Raw genomic sequence first — 19883 nt, 5'->3', positions numbered from 1 at the left:
TAACAATTTGGGTATCTTTCTAAACTCATTAAGTAGGAAAAAGGATCAATTCACGTAAACAACTGCAGGTGAACACCTGAGAATTTGACCTGTGCATAATATATTCAAATTGACACAAAATATTGGTGAAGATCTCTGAGACCAGCATTAGGTAAAGCCCCGATGAATCAACTACAGCTGTCTTATGAGGAATTCAGAAAGTGTCCTGAGATTAACCTTTCATTAAGATTTATTTCTGAAGAATGTAAAGTTCCAGTTTCTTCCATGTAACCAGCGACTCTTTGTTTACTAGATTCCGATTCTATAATTCGTTATAATTTCTGCTCTTTTCTGTTACTTTCCTTCACTTTAATATACAAAATTAACACAAATCAAATCAGTGGACGTAAAAATCTGAATTTACTTATATGATATTTGACTGCTGCCGTTAATAATTTCCACTGGATCTGCTATAAGTTTATAACATTAAGATAATTATCCTAACTGCGTGAGCAACTTTGTTAGCTGGCGTCTCTTCTTGGTGCAATTATATGGAAAAGCTCTATCAGATAATCAAAACAATTAAAATGGTTGATGCAATTCTTGCAGAATAGAAATTAGTCTTCGGAATTTTAAACAAAGGTTAATTTATGTTTCAGGATAATTTTAAAAAGGAGTCTTTTATATGACTATGCACAGAGACCAAAAAAAAAAAAAAGAAAAAAAGGCTGTTTTTCTCTGTCTCATCATCAAAGATATAAAGTATCCTAATTTTCATACACAAAGATGAAACTAGTGACCCATAATAAGTATAAGATTTGAATAATTTTTTTCTGAAGTAGTCATTTTACAGTTGTAATCTCACACTTTAGTTGCTATTTCAGTTAATGATACACAGCAGTGGTGACTTACTGAGGTAAGAAGTCAATCTGTGGGCACTTAAATGGAACTGAGCTAACTATAAGATCTGTAGCTATAACCTCATTAGTATCCTGCCCTGATGAATTAAATTAACTAAATTCAGGAAACACGTAATTATCAGCATCATCGTTGTTAACAAAAATAATATTTACTGAATGTTTCCAATGTTCTCTGAGATAGTACACATATACAAAAAAAAAAGTCAGTTTAAGCATTTGTCAGTCACTCCTACAATTACTTTGTCTGTAAGATGGCCTCTAACTCCTTTAACTTAATGTTTTCTTATTTTAGTGTTATTTAGACATGTATAATGGGAAATTGAGTTCTATTTACCTTATGAAAAAGATTTTGTTCTCAATAAATCCATGTACTTTACCACAGATATTCTGTCTTTTCTAACTCTAATCTTTTGGCCAATCCACTGCTATTTTGGTTTTAATAAACACCCATTCAAGTTTCAGCGTAAATGAAAAAAGATGGTAAAAATAGAGGGAACTTTTATTATTTTAAGTTCAGCAAGATCTCATAGAACCCAAGAGCCTAAAGAGTAGTAGAGCTTGCTGTTCTGGAAGAGCAAAGTCGGAAGCACAAGGTGATCTTCTCTTCTCTCTGACTCAGGAGTCCATCTTTACTACTCTTTTCTAGCATTTCCACTACCTTCTGTGACTGTTTGTCATCTCTGTTTCTTTAGCTTATCTCAAACCAGAGTGTTTTTAAATCAGAGTGTGAAGACTTCATTCTGTTCAAATTTAAAAGTTTTAGCTGAGCTCATAGGTGCCCTGGGGCTTTGCCTTCCCTAGTTCAATAATTATCATTAGGTTGATCATGTGGTCACGGGGCTGTAGGGAGAAGTTCCCCCAGCCCAAAGCTATGGACTGAATTGCAGAAAACTGAGAGTGGTACTAGCCAAATTTCAGAAGTAGTCTTTTTGACCATGTTAAAAATTTTGACCTTCATCCCAAAATCAGAGGATGGATTTATTTTTCATGCAAAATCATCTTTGTACTTTGAAAAGGTAATTCTAACTGCAGGGTTGAGAGTGGATTGAGGACAATAGATAGTACATTGAGATCAATAAAGAAGCTATTGCCAAACCTCAGGCAAGTGTTAGTGATCAAATGAGCCAGAGTAGCAAAAGTAGAAAGACAGAAAAATGGGAAAATCTGAAAGAGATTTAGAGTCAAGGTCATCCAGGACAAATGGTGGATTGGAATTTGGTGTAGGGGCACAGGAGAGGGCAGTGAAGGAGAGGAATATGTCTTAGGTGTCTGGTTTAGGAGAATAGATGGTACTGTTCTCAGACAGAGATGCTAGAAGAAACCATTCTCAGACACAAAGATACCTGAAGAAGAGTTATGCACTGTAGCTTAAACTCCTAGAAGAGTATCACCTAGCATAGCTCTAGATCCTGGGAAATTACGTTATGACTCAAAATTCACTAAGAAGCTTTGAGTTAAATAAGTACTTTAATCACCATATATGTATGAGGAATTAGACTTCGAAAATATGCAGGTTGCTATAAAGGGATGTGGTAGGCTGAATAATGGCCCCCCAAAGATAGCTATATCCTAATGCCTGAAACCTGTGACCCTTACTTTTACTGACAAATAGACACTTTGCAGATGTGATAAATTAAGTATCTTCAGATGGGGAGATTATCCTGGATTAGCCTAGTAGACCTTAAATACAATCACATGTCTCTTTATAAGAGGGAGGCAGAGAAAGATTTGACAGATGGAAGAGAAGGCAATGTGACAACAGAGGCTGAAATTTGAGAGATGGGACCACAAGCCAAGGAATGTGGTAGCCACCGGAAGCTAGATGAGGTAAGGGAGGGATTCTCCCCTAAAGCTTCCAGTAGTGCAGCCCTACTGACACCTTGATTTTGGCCCAGTGATACTGACTTTCGACTTCAGAATGGTGACATAACAAATTCCCCTTGTTTTAAGCCGCCATTTGTGGTAATTTGTTATAGCAGCCATAGGCAACTGATAAAAGGGGCTTTCTGGAAATTGCTTTATACTTAAAATATATACTTTTGACATAAATATCTTCTGATAGAGCATTTAAAATGTTTTATTCAAGCTAGGATATTCTGTATCACTGAAGGATATCTGCAGTTATTGTGTACTATATAGCCAAAAAAAAAAAAAAAATTGGTGTCTGCTCTTCAGATAGAATTTAGTCTCAGAAAATTGCAGCTATGTATTTGAAGAATTTACAGGCCTAACTGCAATATTAGTATGATGTTGAAATTCAGATAGTGTATTTCTAGGTAAAATGAATTGAATGAATATTTTTAATGTTTTTCTAATGAATGCAAGTGTTACTGAAATTTACTTGCATAATATAACACATACTCAGTTTTGGAAACCACTTGAATAATTAACTGCACTCTTCTGTTAGCATTACCAGCATAGACCCAGCTCCAGAACACCAAACACAGAAACATTGCTCTTAGAACTATAATTCTAAACTTCTACTTTACTGTTTTGGATTTAAGTAGAACAGTATTAGAAACATGTTTTCAATTATTTTTGGACTCATCACCTAGAGAGAGTCAAATAAATTATGAATATAAAGTAGCATAAAATGGTGGCTAGAATCCTCTAGGTAACTTAGTTTGTAGGTAACAAGTGAATCAATAAAACTGTAATAAATTTTCAGGTATATGTAAACAATAGATGAAAACGAAAAATATATTCATATGCAGATGAGTGAAGATAAGCAAATAGCTATTCTTGCTAAACTAATCTTTATGTTTATAGAGACATTTTTTAAGGGAATTATGTCATCATGAATTCTGTATAAGAAGCAATTAATCATAGAGAACAATTTCAGAAGACATATTGTTCCATAGGGTAGGTCCCAAGAGATGTTTATAACCTGATAAATGTGTTTAAACTAGTGGAAGCATTGATGCAAATTAAATCAAATGTAAAATTTGAGCAGGGATTTCTTACCTTGTATATTCAATCATTTTTTCCTAGGTTAATAATTAAGTGGAGATCATATTTCTTTCTTAATATTACATTAGTGATTGTATTACACTCTTAATTTACCCCAAAGATATTAGAAATGGCTCTGTAGGTATGCACAATGTGAAACATTTAATGCTGTTTAACAATCACAGACATATATAAAACTAATATTTCATGAAATTGCTTCCCATAATTCTGAGATGGAGTAATGCTCTGTGTTATCAGATATCCAGGTGTTTAAAGCCTTGGCTACTTGGTTCCAAAGTGACAATCTCTTCATTCAAAATATATGTCTTTTCAGGAGGAAATTTGAGATAAATGAATTGAGGATTGTATATACATAATATACAGATTGGAACTTAGGGTATTTCCTAATTCTTTCTTCGTCTTTTCTTAGTTGTGTTTTACTAGATTTTTGTTAGTTTACAATTTGTTCATTTTTCAATTAATTTCAGTAAATAATCCTCAAATCACACATCTAAAATGGGTGCAGAAAAAGAGAAAGAACTGTTGAAGAAATGAAAATTATAGGTAAGTAAATTTCAACAATTTGAGAATCTCAAAGAAGGGTGTTTGGGAATTATATGTACTATTCTCACAACTTTTCTGTGATTCTGAAATTATGTCAAAATAAAAATTTAAAGGTAAAAAGTCCCTTTGTTTAAAGAGATTAGCAACCTCTCCCAACCTTCCCGCATATTGTCACTTCTGCCACCACCACTATCAAAGCTTCAGCACATGCTTAACCACTCTGACTTTTTGTTTTCTCCCTTTTGGAGAAAACCTAGGAACTTTCCTTACTGCCCTGACAGCTCAGCTATACAATATCAGCATGTTTTTAATATTTTATGGAGAATGTCTTACGGTGTTGTAGCTAGAGTGTTTTCAGCTTATCTGATTTCCTATAGTACCAAAAGTGGAGGGCATCTTATGTTTTTTAATGGATGTATTATCCTCTCAAAGTAACTTCCAAGATACTTATTTTATTCACTTGAGTGATTTGGTCTTTCCTTCATTTAGTATATTATTTGTTGGTAAGTTCTTCTGTTTCAAATGTTTGGTTCCCATATATCATGCTGTTTTACTTGTTTTTCACTTTAAATCATTGGTGATTCTAAGTTTTCTCTTCATATTTTCAATTAGGGGATATTTTGAATAGTACTGGCAATGGCAGAGTTATCTGGGTCACAGATATTAAACAGTATTTTTCTCTGTTGTATCTCCAGTAAATCAATGCCTCGTACATAGGGGGTACTATGTAAAGAATAAATAAATGAGAGAGTAAATAAAATGAATACATAAAATTAATAGAATGAATAAATAAAATATGAATGTAGACTCTGGAACCATCAACAGTAATCCTTATGCAAAAACAAAATGCAATAATTAAAACTTTTCTATCTTGTTTAGTATATAAAACTGGGAATGTAAGATTCTTGAGACAGAATTCACAATGAAGAGTCAGTTCTGGTAAATTTGGAATATCAAATAATGAAGAAAATCATTGGATGAGAGGTTTTACAATTAAAAGATTAGATATAAAAGCAATAAGATAGAGCAGTTCATGAAGACAAATAGGATAAATTATAGCTCAGAATTGTCTTTCTTGAGAATTTTTGGTTGTCACCTTTATGGAAGCCTAGTTGATTTGAAATGATATTTGCATGACACTTAGTTCAATGTATGAGTAAAGCATGGGGTCAAAATTTTTTACCATTATATTTATTACCTTCCTGAATAATTGTTCTGTCCATGATACCTCTACAATGAATTTCTCACTCAGTTTGAGTTTGTTTCTTTTCCTTGCAATCAGTGAAGTCTTCATCAAGATAGAACTCTTCTTTGCTCAGAGAAAGGAGACTCCTTTCATCAATCAGTAATGCCTTTGGAAGTTAAGTTCACAGGGCTTTGTGCATATACTTGCCCTCCCCAATTTGGTAGATACCAAGATTTGAGGTGACAAAGGACAGAATGCCAAAATATTACCTTTTCCTGAAAATCTCCTCATTAAAGAAGAAAATTATATATGTTCATTTGTCTCCTCATGAAATTTGTATCCAAATACTTCTTGTTACATTTTTTTATCTTTCATTTACTTTTTTGGCCCCACCACTGCATTATCAGCAACTCAAAGACCATAGGACCGTTCAGTTAAATTTGAATCTATAGTATGCAGCACAGTCCTTGGTATATTGTAAGACATCAAACATAAATTGATAATGAATGAAATTATTTGGTGATGCAGAATTAAAATGAGCCACATTTGTTCAACAAAAATTAAGTGTCTGCTCTTTGTAATGCATATTGTCAGGTGCTAGAGATGGTGTTCTGATCAACACAATCTTATAGGCAACATTTTAGTAAAGGAGACAGATATTATATATCTAAGTGCACCACTTATTATTTAATTACAATTATAAGAAAGTTCTATGAACAAGAATTAAAGGTGCCATGAGAAAATAAACAAAATAACATGTAGTTGTGCAGGTCACTGCATCTTTGAAGAAGCAATCTCTCAGATCTGACACATGGTAGGAATTACCTAAAGATGTATGGAGAAGAACCTTTGGACATAAGGAACAGCATTTGCTAAAGCCCTAGGACAGGAAGCATTTCAGCATGCATGTCCTGGAAATGAAGGATGATTTGTATGGTGGAGAGCAGGTAAGAGAACGACACCGAAGGAAACGTGAGTCAGTTAGATTAGCTTTTGTGGAGCTGACTTAAAGAAATGGCCCGATTGTAAAAAGATTTAGGAGATAAAAATCAAATGGCTGCAGTAAATAAATTGGAAGCAGACAAAGGTAGATGTAAGGTGATCAGTTCAGAAGTCAATGCAATGGTCCAGGCAAGAAAAATGATAATTTGATCTCAAGTTATGCCAAATAGGTGGAAAGAAGTAGATGGATTTAAGAAATACTTAGAGGTAAAATGACCTTTAGAGGAAATTGGTTTTTAGGGTCATAAAACAAACAGGGGAAAGGGAAGGAACTAGGTCTGTCCAAAGGAAAAACAGATTTCAAAAATACACTAGATATAGTTCACTTTACATGGTCAACCTAACAATAATTTCCAGTGGATTTAAAAGATAAATAATTGCCACTCTTACTTATCCATCTTTATATGACTGACTTCCACATCTTTATTGGAAAAAAAAGAATGCGGAAGCCACCAATTCAACTGAGATTCCTTATGAATGTTAAGTACCATTGTGCTGTTTTTTCAAGCTCTTTTAAGGTAGATAAAATCTTAATGTGACAGTTATCATGTATGTTCCTGGTTCATCAGATGCAAATCAACCCTGTTTCCTTGTCCTGGGTATACAGAAAGACTACAGTTTGCAGCCTTTGTTCTTCTTGGTCAGGGCCATGTCATTCAGGACTGGCTGGTGGAACGTGGGTAAAATTATGCACCTCTCATAAAACATCCTAAGCGAGCCTCTACACACTCTTTTCATTTATCTGTTGGCCAGTAGATGCAGAAGATACCTGGGACTTATGTAAGGATGAGAGACCCACAAAATTAAGTAGCCTGGGTCCCTGTTTAACTACAGAATAGGATTTTTCAGTAAAGCCTCCAAACTCACATGGGACTGTGATAAATAAATCACATTAACTTGAGCCACTGAAACTTTGGGAGTGTTTACTATAGACACTGACGAACATAATATACAATGCTACCTTTTTTGTTTTATTTATTTAACAGCAGCAACAAATATATATGCCAAGGAATTCTCCTAGGCACTTTGTGAATATTAAATCATTAACCCTATGAAATAAGTAATATTATTTCCATTATACAAGAGAGGAAACAAAACACAAGTTCACACAGCTAGTAAGTAGCAGAGCCAATAGTCACGTTTGTCACTCTGACTGCAGAGTTTCTGCTGTTAGTTTCACACTGTACTACCTGAATTTAAATGAGCGTTCTTTTAAAAAAATACTCATTTATGGAAGCTACACTTTGTGTTTTTCCATACCCTTGAGTATTTTAGGAGTTTCATATCAAGGCTAATTTATTGAGAGACCAGAAAGTCCATTTGGCCTAAGTCTCATATCCAAGAAGAACCTCAAATGTAAGGTGATTACATTTAAGTCATTGTATTTTGTATGTTTATGTTTAACTACATGTTAGTTAAATATAAAATATTAAAATTTTTGTAACTTTGTTTTCACGCTTCATTTTCTTTCAAATTACCAGGGAGCATTAATAACTGGAAGTGGTCCAGGCAGGCTCTTAGTCTCTAAGGGCCCTGTTTGGCACACTCACTGATAAGTATCTAAAAAAAATTAATTTTATATTCTCTGGAGTTCTGAGTGAACTCAACACAAGATCTCACTGAGTATCGAAAAGGTCGTAGAACCTTAAGAGTTACGGGAACATTCCATGGCATCACCAGGTAAGCCTCCGATGGAGCTGCAGTAGGCAAAGATAAGTGGCACAAAGGGGCTGAATAAAGGTAATCACTTGTCTTGAAATAAACCTCAAAAACTTTTAATTTTCATCTAATTCTGGGGGAAAATATGTGGTTCAGTCTTTTCTATATTCCATAAGAAATTGTTATGCCACATCTAATTAGAAGTTATGTTATTGGCAAGGGGATTATTTGACTAAGGCACCTGTGCCACCTCTGACTCACTTTGAAAAGAGTCATGGGATCTGTAACGCTTACTTGGCTCTACTGAAAAAAAAAGGAAAGCTCTGTGGCTAATGAAATGTCAAAAATGTAACGTCTCTAAGGGTTTGGCTCATCCCTTCAGAGTGCACCAGAGCGTCAGTACCAGGCTTAAACTTAAGTCCCTACACAAGCTGAGAGCTTTGAGTTGTGAAGAATATTTGGGTTTCTTTCTCTATCTTTCTGTAAGTCATTTTTTCCTGCTTTCCTAAACTAAAGTTATTTCTCCCTTTAAGGAATAATTGCATTCATGGGACTTAAGATTTAAGTGGCATGATTCATATATATTGTGCTGTCATTTTACCCATTTACATATGTAATATGCATATGTGACTTTTGTCAGATAGCTAATATGGTCCTTAGTGGCACTAGTGAAATTGTATGTGCTTGTGTTTATTTTTGCCTGTCATAATTTATTAACTTTAATTATCCAAATCCCTCTTCCATACACAGAACTAATTCAATTTATACTCTGTTTATGGTTTCATTGGCCTTCTAAAGAGACCTAATCAGGGAGAATAATCAATTGAGTAAGCATCTTTTAAAAAGATGTCTTGAGTTGTGTAGGGGAGGAAAAAATCTTTCTTCTACCAATCTTAGGTCTCAGCTGGGGATCTGTAACAAAAGACAGATTAGCAAAAGAAAAGCATTCAGTTTTATTTCTTATAAGTTTTATGTGGCCTGGGAGTCTCCCAAATGATTGGCAAAACCTAAGTGCTATATATGAAACTGAACAAAGAGAAGCAATTGTGGAAAAGTAAAATATATGTAGAGAAGAAAGGAAGACAAAAGTCATTTTAATAATGTCTGTACAGAATTCTCTCAGCCTGGACTCTCTGTCTCTGGTAATACGAATGTTTCTTTCCTTCTGGTACAGGGAGGACATATTTCACATGGGAGTTTTATCTCCTGCTTTCAAGAAGAAAAAGGGGGGTCAGAGTGCTTTTCTTGCACCTGCTGCTTTTCAAGTGCCTTTAAATCAAAATAATCTTCATGCCAGAGTGACGTATTTTGGGGTGACATATTCTGCCACCCTTCAGTGGAATAATAAAAGAGATCAAGGAATTGAAGTTGGATGGTCAAGATTTTAGTTCCAGATCATTTTTACTAATATTTGAAATTTTTGAGACTCAATTTCCCCATCTGTTAAACCAAGATAAGAATTACTAGTGAAAGTATTATAATAATGTAAAGTAATAACTTTTGTGGAAACACTTAAAACACTAAAGTTTAATGCAAATGTTAGACTTTTAAATTTTATTTTTAAAATAAATAATGAAAAGGATAATGTAGACAATCATGGTAAAATGAAAGTCATTATTATTATGAAACATGTCCCATTTTGGCATTTTTGTAACAAAGCATATAAATGTTTTTAAGTGCTCTTACTAAGTAACTATTGAAGGTATATAACAATACAGTAAAGATTTTCAGTGTCTTTTCTAAAATTTCACTCATTAGTCTTTACTAATCTAAGGAAAACATTATAAGTATAAATGAAGATTGAAGAAAATATGCATGACACTTTAATTTTAAACATTAGAAATTTTAAATAAGAAAGGAAAACTATTTTGTTGAAGATAATTTATTATATGTATCATCCACTTAGAAATGTAAATTCATTATTGAACAAGACAACTTTATATTGGGTGTTAATATTTGGCTCAAAAAACATCTATTAAATAATGAATTTATTTGTTGTTATATATTTCTTTATGACAGAAAAAAATTTACTGAATTTCTTTGGTATTCATTATATTTGTATTTTTTCCAAACAGTTTTAGCTCAGTATTCCACACTAATTATCTATTGTAATTCAGATGGCGCATACCTCAAACTAGCATAAAATTCAATGTGGAAAATGTGACCAAAGTATTTTTCTTTTGAAAAAAAATAATTTTTCAAAAGATAAACACTCTGCTATCTATATATGGCCAAGTTTTTTTTTTTAAGGAAAAATATAACCTCAAGTAAAGTTAACAGAAGAAAAGAGACCATAATAGTATAATTTAAGTTATTAAGATAGTTAAAAATATTGAGATTACCCAAACTGCCAAATAAGGGCATAAGGGCCTACTACTTTTATATTTTCCTATGCCACTGAGTAATCCAATATGTGTTTTAAAATTTCTATGTCTATGATTTTTTGACACATTTGAAACGTTATTTATAGTATAGTTTAAAAATTGGCATGCATTGTTTATGTTTATTTTGGCTTTCACACTTTTGAATGAGATTTACTGTATTCTTTCCAAAAGAATGCTTTTCAATTTCCTAATGAAAAAGAAATATAATTATTGCAAACTTTATTTTTCCAAAAGTTATAACTCATATAATGCTACTGAAATACATACTATTTTCATGTAGACAAAATTGATCCTGAAAATACATGCTGCCTTCAGAGTTTCTAAAAAATAAGCATAGAATATTAGTCTGAAAAGATTAACTTTTTAGTGATCAAATATATTTGTTTGCTTTTTCTTCTATAAGTACATTTGGAATTTAGACTCATACATTCAAGTATTAAGTTGTTTTTTTTTTTCCACAGACCCATGGATCATAGTTAACTTTTGAGTAAGTTACATGTAACAATGACTGTGGAGTCAAGTAATAATTGGGGAAATTTCTCCAGCAGTTCATAAAATTATATCTGTGTCTTACTTGCAAGCACTGAGGGGTGCCAGGTTAAACAGGTTAAGATCATTCTAGAGTGGCATCAGAAGTTGTTTAAATTGCAATTACAGTTTATAGTGCAGCTGTTAAAATCCACCAAACCAAACTTCCAAAATGACATTTTCCATTTATCTAAGGAATTTTGCCAAATGTTTAATTTATAGGCATCTCACTTGGGCCCTTTTCCAAACATACACCTTTGAATGAATTATCTCATCTTTAGCTTTTACACACAAAACTGAATGTCTGTAGGTGACCTGTAATGTCAATGAAGTTAAATTTGCTTCATATTGGTGGTGCTTTCAGACATGTAACTTACATTTAAATAAGATAAAATAGTTACTAACTCTCCTGAAAAGAGATTTCTTAAAGGATTTCTTCTTTAATGTCTGTTAGAGCTGTCTTATAAATATTATGAATTCAGTTTCTGAAATCTACATGTAATATTGGAGGAAAACATGGAAATGGCAACATCAGTGCACTTATCTGACCCTTGTAAATGTCAAGTGACAAATGAAGAAAATACATTAGGGTGTACTTAATAATTTTTGTTTAGCCATATGTATATTAATTATATTTTCAACCTCCAAGAACATTATGTACTTAATTTTTTCATTGAATCAAATAGTTACAATATTAGCCAAACAGGAGAATACTATTTGAAAATCGATTTTGCTGTGGCCTGTCTTGCTATCAGAATGGACCAGCTCTAAATTACAGCAAGCAAATCAGACAAGGGTAAAAAATGTAGGTAACTGAATTAGTCACTTTTCTTCTGTAGGTCAGGAAAAGGTGATAAATACCTGGAAGAATTCCAACCCTTCTCCTAAGTAAAATGGCCTTCTCTGTATCATCCTAAATGTTCAAACAGAGCTCTGTTCTCTCATTAGCTGCACTGCCAGAATATTTGAATGATAAAACCTTAAGTATAGAATCTAAAAATAAATAGAACTATCTCAGACTGTAGATCCAAGCTTTTGTAGAACATAACATATAAATGAGAACATTGAGCATTGTGTAGTTTGTAATCATTAAAAATGAAGACTCAGAGGATCTCAAGTTAAATATAGACGCCACCACATAGAAGCTGTGAGACCTTGGAAAAACTAATGTATTGAGGCCTGAGTTTCCTCATCTAAAAAATGAGAACGATAATTGTACCTGCCTGTTAAAGTGTTTGGTAGGATAATACCAAACATTGAAGAACATGCCCTCAGTACAGAGCCTGGCAAATTGCAAGTACTCTGTAAATGATACCCAATATTATAGGTAAATTAGAATTAATATAATCAATGAATATTTTATTAGCTCCAAGGTCAAGTGTCTAAAGGTCTAGAAGTTGTTGTCCTTGGAAGAAAGTAAGAGAAATACATATGGGAAATAAGTAAATGCGGGGTGGAAGGAAATAGGGAATCATGGTGGAAACTAGACAAGCCAATTGTACTACCTCTAGTGAATTAATTTGCTAGTGTGGGAGATGGGATTCACCCCAGGTCTGTCTGCTCCTGACCTGACCCATACTCTTTACAGCTATGTTATACAGCCTCTCATTAACAAAATTTCAGATATGTATTTGGATATACTGTTGTTGCAGAAATAAGAACATGTATCATTAGACTGAAAAGGAAGTCTCATCTGAGCAACCGAGAAGGAGAAGTTGGGAAAAACCATTTCAGTGGGTCACTCTCTGAGGCAATGAAGCCTTAGTCGTTGAAAGCCTGTTTGAACTTTGCATAACATGAACTTGATTTGTATCCCAGCTCTAACCATTCTTCTTGTGTAACATTGTTCTGGGACTTCCACCTCTCTAAATCTTGGTTATCTTTTTTAAAAAAATGAAACTAGTAAGGTAGCTTTCAGTACAGAATAAAATAATTTCTTTAAAACATTCAGCACAGATTCTAATAAACAATGATGTGGGTATATCATTGTTATTGTTATGTTGTTTAAATAACAAAGGTAGTCCATGACCTGAAAGATGAAACACACATTGGTAAAGATGAAGAACAAAATTAATACCTTTGTGAGCATAGATATAATTTCCAGAGACAAATTAAGCTTTGGATATAAAATTAGCAACCAAAGGCCCTGAGTCCTGGGGTCAGATAGGCCAGAATTTCAATTCTAGTCTGCCACTTAAGTACTCTGTGATCTTGTCCAAGTTAATTACTGTCTTTAAGCTTCAATTTCTACATCTATAAATGATATTGGTAATAGCAATGTGGAGTTATCTGATTCAGGATTGATTTAGATTATATTATAATTGATAACAATCCAGTCTACATGTCCTTCACAGATGTTCAAGTTTAATTCTTTTAGTTTATAAAAACAGATTTATTCCTTATTAGATTATAAAAATGCCAAGTAGTAATTGCTAACTAAAAGTATGTTTCTATGGTAAGCACTTAATATATGTTAGCTATTCTAAAAGCTATACATTGAGAAAGTTGTGCTTCGACTAATTTGATACATGAAGACTTAAAATAATTCTGTTATGGAAGTTGTTTTCATGCCAATCAAATAGCTAATAAGTTTATTATTCTTTTTTGTTTCATTTTAGTCAGTGCAAAGAAAATAAAATCTTTCTTATTTGACTTTTTAAAATCTCAGACCACATTATCTTTTACAAAAGGAAATCTATAGAGTACAACTTCAAATACTAGTAGGATTTTAGTGCTATATATAGAGGAAAAATACCAAAATTATTATACACTGGAGCACTCTGGTAATATTCCTTCTGGCTTTAGTCAAGACATTGTTTGGTGCTAGAGTACTAAAGGTGATTTATTATAGATATCAATTTTATTTTCTGATATGGCCTTTATTGAAATTTTCTCTAGTATTTCTCCCTTTATAGAAATTCACAGTCCTCTCAAGGAAGCTGTGAGGAAATTGCTATTTGTCATGTAAAATACTTACATTATTTCATTCTGTTGTCTGTGAAAAAATTCTGTATACAACCTAAGATTTAACTCTGAATTTTTACAGCAGAAGAAGCCTTAGAAATGAAATAGAAATGAAAATATAGTATTTCCAATTATAATAGAAAAAATAAAGATCCAAGCCCAAAACACAGAGGTCTTTTATAGCCACATTCAAATGGATGGGAAAAGAGAAAGAATATATTCAGCCCCCAAACAGAAGATAAGGATAAGGAAGTATTATGGCTTTCAACTCTCATTTGCGTTGCTTCTACCTCAAAGTATCATCACATATCATAAGTTCATGTTCTGCAATCGTAATGATGCAGTTTCAAATATAATGGTAAAGGAAAGTGAGCCATATGAAAAAGCAGCAGGGAATTGTTGTGCCAAAATCTAACTTCTTTTAGAAGAAGGATTTAATAGGAATCTCACTGTGCATGAAAACAAGTTATGCAGATGTAGGTACATTGACATTTCAGTCATTTCAGCTCTTTGTAGCTTGGGCACGGTTATGATCTCACATGTGAATTGAGTTTTTAGAGCTTCTTGCGTAGCCACATGTTGGGATATGATTAAACTGAGTCCAGGTACTGAATCAGGCAAACAAAGACTCAAATGCATTTAGACAAGTTTTTACTTATTTCGTCATGTATATGGTCTGAATATAGGCAGGAAGACTATTATACATGTACCTTTGGCATTGTATTATAAAATATTTTAAAAGGAGAAACTCAGAGGAAAAAAAACTGTTCACCTTCTTTTTCATTTTTGCTGGGATATGAGTTAAGCTTGGCTCTCACGTCACTTTAATTCAGAACAAATTAGAATGTGTTCTAGGACATTTTTAAATCAACTTTACTGAGATACAATAAATTGCAAGTAAGTTTTTCATTAATGGATATTTGATTTGTTTCTAACTTTGAGCTATTTTGTTTATAGCAGCTATGTTCATTCATGAACCCATCTTTGCATTAACAGAAGTTTTTATTATCTTTGGTAAATACTTAAGTGAATGGCTAAAGTTAGGTATATTTTTTTTTTTTTAATTTTATAGCTACTTTATTTATTTATTTCTTTATTTTTGGCTGTGTTGGGTCTTCAGTTCGTGCGAGGGCTTTCTCTAGTTACGGCAAGTGGGGGCCACTCTTCATCGCGGTGCGCGGGCCTCTCACTATCGCGGCCCCTCCCGTTGCGGGGCACAGGCTCCAGACGCGCAGGCTCAGTAGTTGTGGCTCACGGGCCCAGCTGCTCCATGGCATGTGGGATCTTCCCAGACCAGGGCTCGAACCCGTGTCCCCTGCATTAGCAGGCAGATTCTCAACCACTGCGCCACCAGGGAAGCCCAGGTATATTTTTAAGATTTTAAGGTGCTGCTAAGTAAACTTTTTAAATTATTATACTATTTTACATTGTCCTCAACAGGGTATGAGATTTCCAGTTGCTCCAAATCCTCATCAACACTTTGTACTGTCAGACTCTTCACTTTTGTCCATTATCATGGGTGTGTAATGTTATCTCATTGTGCTTTTAATCTGCATTTCTCTGATATCTAGTGATATCTAACATTTTATCAGGTGCTTATTGGACAACTATATATATATATAAGAATATTTATATATTCTTTTGTGAAGTATCTGTTAAATATTTTGCCCATTTTCAAATGCGGTTGATTGTTTTCTTACTGTTGAGCTACAAGACTTTCTATATTCTAGAAGCAAGTCCTTTGTCAGATTTAGCATTTCAAATATTTTCTCCAGTTCTGTGGCTTGCCTTTTCATTTTCATAATTGTCATTCAAAGAGTAAACATTGTTAATTTGAACAATGTCCAATTTCTCAAGCTCTGGGGTCATTTTAAAATAGTTGAAAATCATTTTCCTTAAAGCTGTCTAAATCATTATATGGGTATTCTGGTTTCTCATTCAAATGTGAGTTTATCCCGCTCTCTTCTTCCAGCCATTTTCCACCTTGTTAGCCATCCTTTACCTTACTGAGCCACAAGAACACAGGCCTCTGTCAGCTGCCAACACTCAAAGGACTCATGAATTCACAAACCTCCCATGAAAGCAATAAAGGAAGAGAAAGTAAACATCATATTCCATTTCTTTAGGCTCTTTGCCCATTTGATTAGGCCCCCAAATTTTTGAGTTTGTACAAATAAGCAGAACCAGGATCAGTTTTAAGCAGAACAAGGAGAGGATGTTTGAACCATACTAAGTGTGTTGATTTGAAGCCAGTAAAATTAAGTAAATGCAAAGAAAGCAAGCAAGAATAAATAGTATAATATAATACAATAAATAGAAAGAGTATCAAATGTCCACAATTAGGGGGAGGAAAATTTTGCATGGTTTCCCATGAGGTACCTCAATCTGGAAAGGTATAAATATACATGATAAATTGGATCATGAATTGAATGGTTATAAAATATAACAAGTCACAAGCAAGTCCAAGTGGACTAATAAATTAACCATAAAAAATAATAGAATAATTGTCATACTGGTGAAGGATTAAACACTTGATAATATTCTAACTTGATGCAATTAAATGAACTACACAAAAAATATTGGCAGCTACAAATAAAAACTTTCATTTTTTGCAAAATGAAAAAGAAGAAAATTAAAAGAAACAACTGTCATCAAATATTTTAACCTCAAATATGAGAAAGTTAACATCTATAATGACATAGGTGTATTTGCATAGGTGTGACCTGACAAAACATACCATAAACATATAATGTAATTTAATATGCAGTAATAATCAAGGAAATTAAAACAAAGCAGGCTTAGAATATAGCTCTTCTTTAAAATAATATATTAAAAATTATGTAGTATACAATGTTTATGAGATTGTGATGAAGCCAGCACATTTAAGCACAGGAGGTAATGTAAATATTTGTAGCTATTTTTGAGAATAGTCTGGCAGTATGTATGAAGGAAAATCATATTTCTATTTTTTGATATTGAAATTGATTTGAAAAAATTTACCTAAAGAACAAAAGGAACTAAAGCTTTTATAAATCCACATCTATAATAATTAAACAATCTCTAATGATAAATATCTAAAAACCTAACAAAAAAAAATGAAACAATGGGGGAGGGCCGTTGGCCGGGGCCTGCGGTTCGCCACTGCAGTGAGGGGCTCAACCGCGGTCAGCCGGCGTGTTGCTTTCCTGGTCGCCACTCCCCCGGGCAGGCCCGACAAGACCCGCCAGTAGCGCGACACCGATTCTTCTCGGGCTCGTGGGCGCTGCTCTGAGCCGCGTCACCCTTTATACCAGAAAGCTGGCGGGCACTATGGGGAAAAAACAAAACAAGAAGTGGAAGAGGTGCTAGAAGAAGAATATGTGGTGGAAAAAGTTCTCGACCGTCGAGTGGTGAAGGGCAAAGTGGAGTACCTTCTAAAGTGGAAGGGGTCCTCAGATGAAGACAGCACGTGGGAACCAGAAGAAAACCTGGATTACCCCTACCTCATTGCTGAATTCCTGCAGTCACAGAAAACAACACACGAGACATAAATCAGAGGGAGGCAAGCGCAAAGCTGATCCTGATTTGGAAGATAAGGGGGAGGAGAGCAAACCAAAGAAGAAGAAAGAAGAGTTAGAAAAGCCACTAGGCTTTGCCCAGGGTTTGGAACCGGAGCGGATTATTGGAGCTACAGACTCCAGTGGAGAACTTGTGTTCCTGATGAAATGGAAAAACTCTGATGAGGCTGACCTGGTCCCTGCCAAGGAAGCCAATGTCAAGTGCCCACAGGTTGTCATAACCTTCTATGAGGAAAGGCTGATGTGGCATTCCTACTCCTCAGAGGATGATGACAAAAAAGATGACAAGAATTAACTCCCCTGAGCACCAACCTCTGTCACATCTGACTGTGGGTTTCAAGTGGGGAAAGAAGGAGTTCTACTTGTCTTGACACCATAAAGGTGGCTTGAAAAGATGTCCGTTGAAGAGCCAGTATAGTTTCTGTGCCCTGCAGCAGCCCAAGTGCTTTAAAGCTGTTCCTTGCTGTATAGTTTGCACACCCATCCTAGTGGAGGGGAAGGAGGGTCAGTGTTTCAAGGCAACCCATTCTGAACTTTGCTGAGAAAAGTAAAGGGCCTTCTATGAAGGACAAAACTTGCAGAATGGGATGTGGGAGAGCAAAAGATACTGTAGATCTTCAAAGAGCATCTCCACAACCCACAGCCTTCTTCCCAATAGTGTTAACTCTGCATTTTTACAGCGTAGCATGTATGTAGTGTTTGGCTATTACTGGTGTATTATTTGGGGTGGGAAAGAAGGGAGATGGGTTAGGATCAGTTTTGTTAAAATTTGGGGCCTGATGGCAAAAATGGTGAAACAAAGGAAAGAACAACTAATGATGATTTGGTTCTGTGTCCAGAATATTTTATCCTTTCAAAGAATGTCATTGGCAACCTAAATGAGGACTGTGAGAGACTGTTTAAAAGCTGTGAATGCCTGAAACTCAGAAGCCAACGTGTTCCCTGCCTGAGCTTAAGGCTGTTCCCAACAAAGGACCAAGCCAGTTAAGAAGTTACCAAAGCTGCCATTTGGGGAATGGAAACTGGCTGAGGAGGAACAGTCTTACTGGAGTGTATACACAGGCAGATCATCCTGTCTTAGAGGTGCTAATTATTGAAATTGACAAGAAGACCCTTTCTTTTCCAATTATGAAGTTATAAATATCAGCTTCTCCATGCAAGCCACTGGCTGAAGTATTTGAGGAAGGGCAGAGGGTGGTATAGGAGATGAGAGAGTAGGGAAAGACAAGCGCCGGTGCTCTTCAGGTGGAAAACTCTTGGAGCCTCTGTTTTTTGAACTTTGAAACCATTGGTGGCAGGGTTCAGTAGTCACTGATAGCACAAGTTCACTGAATCACTTCAAGAGTTGAATGATTTCAGAGGCCCTGTTCTCAGGAGAAGATTAAATTTTCATAGTGGGGTAGTGGTTCACTTTAAAACAAATTTTTTTAATCCTAAGAATGAACTAAAACCCAGAACGCTGTCTTGAATCATGAGATCCATCATTTCTTGACATCGTCTAGACCTGCATCTAGAACTCCATTGTAAAATCTTTTTAGGCATGTGTTAGATTTTTGTCAAAACTTTTGTTTAAATGTTAAACTTCATACCAACACTGTCAGTTTTTGTCTTAATAAAACTGTAGATTTATTTTTTAAAAATGAAACAATGACTATAGTAATGTTATGGCTATTTAAATTTTGAAATGCCAATCTAATAAAAATATTATGTAAGCCTTTTAAATAATAACCATTAAGACTGTGTATCAGTGGAAAATAACTAATATTATAGAAATGTACTATTTATAAAATGATTTCATTTACTGCATATGACCCTCAAGCAACCATATAGTCAAGGATAATATAGTATAGTATAATAGTCAAGGGTAATATAGTATAGTAGATAAGAGCTTGTCCCTCAAAATAGGCAGTATTCAAACCCCAACTTACAAACTTTGTAAACTTGGTCACATTACTCATCCTCTCTGGGATTACTGGCTTTCTAATCTGTAATGAGAATAATAATTAGACCTACCCTGTGGATTTCCTTAAAAGATTTAGATAAAGCATTAATGATATTATAAGAAACTTTTATTATTCCATTGTTCCGATAATAAAACTGGCCTTTGGAAAAACATGTATTATCTAATATAATTTATTAAGTAAGTGTTTGCATCAGAATTTGAATACAGGCATCCAGATAACACAACTGT

General features: G+C 34.3%; 1 pseudogene; it reads left to right on the top strand.

The window, feature by feature from the left end:
- The first annotated feature begins 2678 nt into the window (after nucleotides 1-2678).
- Nucleotides 2679-17987, top strand: LOC102999058 (chromobox protein homolog 1-like; annotated as a pseudogene).
- Nucleotides 17988-19883: the final 1896 nt, after the last annotated feature.

The sequence above is a fragment of the Balaenoptera acutorostrata genome, chromosome 2 (genome assembly GCF_949987535.1).
Source record: "Balaenoptera acutorostrata chromosome 2, mBalAcu1.1, whole genome shotgun sequence".
Taxonomy (NCBI): domain Eukaryota; kingdom Metazoa; phylum Chordata; class Mammalia; order Artiodactyla; family Balaenopteridae; genus Balaenoptera; species Balaenoptera acutorostrata.
Note: the sequence above shows the minus strand (reverse complement) of the source record. Positions and strands in the feature narration are given on the sequence as shown.